The 3686-nt window shown below is 47.4% G+C and overlaps 1 non-coding gene across 1 annotated transcript; it reads right to left on the reverse strand.

Annotated features, from left to right (window-relative positions):
• Nucleotides 1-2393: 2393 nt before the first annotated feature.
• On the reverse strand, nt 2394-2465 carry TRNAW-CCA (transfer RNA tryptophan (anticodon CCA)). Its single transcript has one exon. It is a non-coding gene; the product is annotated as a tRNA-Trp (tRNA).
• Between the last annotated feature and the right edge of the window lie 1221 nt (nt 2466-3686).

Here is a 3686-nt window from a genome sequence, read left to right on the forward strand (position 1 = left end):
AGTCAGCCTCTAGAGGTCACAAAATCTAGAGTTCAGCTTTAACAGTGCCACATCCTCACCAAAGTAAAGGATCTGAAGATGGAGCATGGAAGTGAGTGGAAAGGCAGGGTCTTAACTTACTTCTCTGTAAATGATTTTTTAGCAGGATCTTGGCGGCTGGTAACACACAAATCCTGTGCAGAACAATGTGTCCAAGCCCAGAAAAATCTGATTAGAGCTGAGTTGCTAGTATTCAAGGACTATTAATAGAAATGTGCATCATTGTTCAGTTGGTAAATCATGTCCTACTCTTTGCACCCCCATGGACTGCAGCATGCTAGGCTCCTCTGTCCTCCACTATCTCCTGGAGTTTGCTCAAATTCATGTCCACTGAGTCAGTGATGCTATCTAACCATCTCATCCTCTGCTGTCCTCTTCTCCTTTTGTCTTCAGTGTTTCCCAGCAAAAGAGGTCTTTTCCACCTCTTCCCATCAGGTGGCTGAAGTATTGGAGCTTCTGCTTTAGCATCAGTCCTTCTAATGAATATTTAATTTCCTTTACTGGTCTGATCTCCTTGCAGTGCAAGGGACTCTCAAGAACCTTCTCCAACACCACAGTTCAAAAGCATCAATTTTTTTGTGCTCAGCCTTCTTTACGCTCCAGCTCTCACCTCCATACATGACTACTGGAAAAACTATAGCCTTGACTATATAGACCTTTGTTGGAAAAGTGATGTGATATCTCTGCTTTTTAATAAGCTGTCTGTTTGTCATACATACAACACATTAATCATAGGCTGATGTTGGAGAGCCCTAAGGAGTAAGCAGTGGAGAGAGTGAGACATGGAGACTGCAACCAAGGATCCACAGCCCAGCATAGAAGTAACAAGTGGCCAAGTTTCAAGAATGGGGAAGGAATGATATAGAAGAGGTATAGCCATCAGCGTTAGAACACAAACATGGTGAACAGGGGACAGAGTGCTGGTGTGATCTGAACCTAGTCCTGATGTTATGCTGTCCCCCAGGTCCCACTTAGCAAGGCTAAACCCCCTCTGAGCACCTCTTCTCACAGTTGCAGTAATGTCTGCTCTGCTCAGGCACACAGAGCTCTTCCCTTGACTGCAGTTGGGGACTTAGAAGATGTGGCGAGTTCTAAGGGAAAGAGATGGCAGGTGAAGTTGCCCCTGTGAACTACTCTACCACAGACTATAAGAAAGAAAATCTAAATGAAACAAAACAAAACAAACAAATCCCTATGAGGAATGTCTTGTGGGAACAATCTAGTGGTCCCAGCCAAGCAGTATCTATGTCAATGCCTATAATTACTGGCACAGTCAGAACCCAGGAAATATCCACTGAAAAGGGGGGCAGAACCCAAATTACATAACTGTTCCAGAACTGGACAACCATCTGAGGAGGGAATGGGATCCCCTGGGTTGATCTCAAGACTAATGACTCTCGGCCCCTTATCTGCAGGACTTCAGGATGGCAGTTTTGGGACTGACAGAGGACTGGACTACTTAAAGGAGTACATAGGCTTGCCCCTGAAATACTGGCACTATGCCAGAAAAGTGGGGCAGGAGGAGGTGCCCATGCTCCAGCTGTGGGAGAAGGGGACAGGCAGAAACCAGCTCAGGTCACCAGGGTGGATGTGAAGGTTTCACACAGTGAAGCTAAGTGCAGAGTTGTCCAGCACCACTTCACAGTACAGGATTCTCAGCCTTATCAAGCTATCCCCACTGCCCCCAGGGAAAATGAAATGGCACTATCCTCAAAGGCCACACAGCCCTTTGTGTGGGGGCAGTTGATTCCATGAGCAGCAGGCCACAGTCCATCCTCCCACACACCCATCCCATGCTCAACCTCTTTCCCAACTTCCCAATTCAAAGGAGCTACCAGACACTCGTGCTCACTCTCAACTCATATTCCAGTGACTGTTAACCCACAGTAGAGACAGACAGGCAGGTAGACAGATAGCAACAAAGCTCTGGGCCTGATAGGCAGGGTATTTTAAGATGTTACCTGGGGTTTGTTTAATCAGGTATGGTAAAATGACAGACATGGAGAAAACTTTCTTTGAAAGAGGAGTTTATGACTTAACAGTTCCCAAGAGGAAGGAGCATGGCAAGCCATGCAGGGCCACATGAGGAGGCGCCAGGGTTGGTCAGGAGGCAGAAAGAGTGAGGAGAAAACGGACCAGAGACCATTGTGGTTTTTGCAGGAGGGAGTGGGCTAAGTGGCATCTAGTTGTCCAGTACTTGGCCCTGGGGCAACTGAAGTAGTAAAGTAAGTAAAGTCACTGTTGTGTCCGACTCTTTGTGACCCCGTGGACTGCAGCCCACCAGGCTCCTCAGTCCATGGGATTCTCCAGGCAAGAATACTGGAGTGGGTTGCCGTTTCCTTCTCCAGGGGATCTTCCCTACCCAGGGATCGAACCCGGGTCTCCTGCATTGGAGGCAGGCCCTTTAACCTCTGAGCCACCAGGGAAGCCCTATGGGGCAACTGAGGACAGGGGGATAGTGTCTCAGGCTGCAGGAGCCTGATAAACAAATGTGGGGGTACGGACTTAGATTGTTGGTTTGCGTATCAAAGAGTTGCTCACAGGTAACTTGTTTACTGCCTCTAGAACTAGCTAGCTCTAGAAGGGGTAGTCTCACCAGAATCAGCAAGGCCTCTAAGACATCAAAGCCTCATGAATACAGAAAATTAAAAAACATGATGAGTACAACCCCATCTCCTGGTGTCACTGAGAACATAACTCAATCTTCTTCCTTGATCCCCAACACTAGGGCCCTGGAGTCACTAGTTAACACTTCCTCCCCACATGGATATCACTCTTAAGGCTACACTTCTCTCACAACTCTAGACCCCCCATGAACCCCCAGCACCACTGCCACCCAACTCCTGGCCCACACCCTAGCCTTCTCCATAGACTCTCCACAAGTCACTCTGCACATGGCATTCAGAGAGCACTTGGCAAATGTAACCGGGATCTCATCCGGCCCAGACCTTCCGTATTAGCTTCCTAGTGCTGCTGTAACAGAGTACCAGACACTGAACAATAGAAATGTATTATCTCCCAGGTCTGGAGGTGAGAAGTCTGAAATCACAGAGTCGGCAGTACCATGCCCTCTGACGGCTCTCAGGGAGAATCCTTCCTTCCTTGTCTGGCTTCTGGCTGTCCCTGCTATTCCTTGGCTTGTAGATGTATTGACTGCTCCAGTCACCTGGCCATCTTCTGTGTGTCTTCACATCATTTTCTCTTTGTGAGTGTATGTCTCTGTGTCCATTTCCCCCCTTTTCTGAGGATACCAGTCATATTGGATTAAGATCCATTCTGATGACCTCATTTTAGCTTAATTACCTCTATAAAAACAAGTAAGATCACATCCTGAGGTGCTGTATGTTAGCACTTCAGCATATCTTTTAGAGGAGACATGATTAAACCTCCTGACAAGGGCAGCATTCAGTCCTGCTCTGTTGGCTTCCCTCCAAGCTCTGTTCCTGATTTCATAACTGCAACTTCAGTCATAACTACACACAGATGTCTGATGTCCTCGATACTTTTCTCATCTGAGTTGCACAATCTGTCCCTTCATCACTGATGGTCACCAGGTTAAAAGCCCAGTATGTCCACAGAGGGGTGAATAAGCATCAGGCCAGGCCTTATTGTAGTCTTATTTCCATTCCTGCTAAACCCCAGCATCC

The sequence above is a fragment of the Ovis canadensis genome, chromosome 14 (genome assembly GCF_042477335.2).
Source record: "Ovis canadensis isolate MfBH-ARS-UI-01 breed Bighorn chromosome 14, ARS-UI_OviCan_v2, whole genome shotgun sequence".
Taxonomy (NCBI): Eukaryota; Metazoa; Chordata; class Mammalia; order Artiodactyla; family Bovidae; genus Ovis; species Ovis canadensis.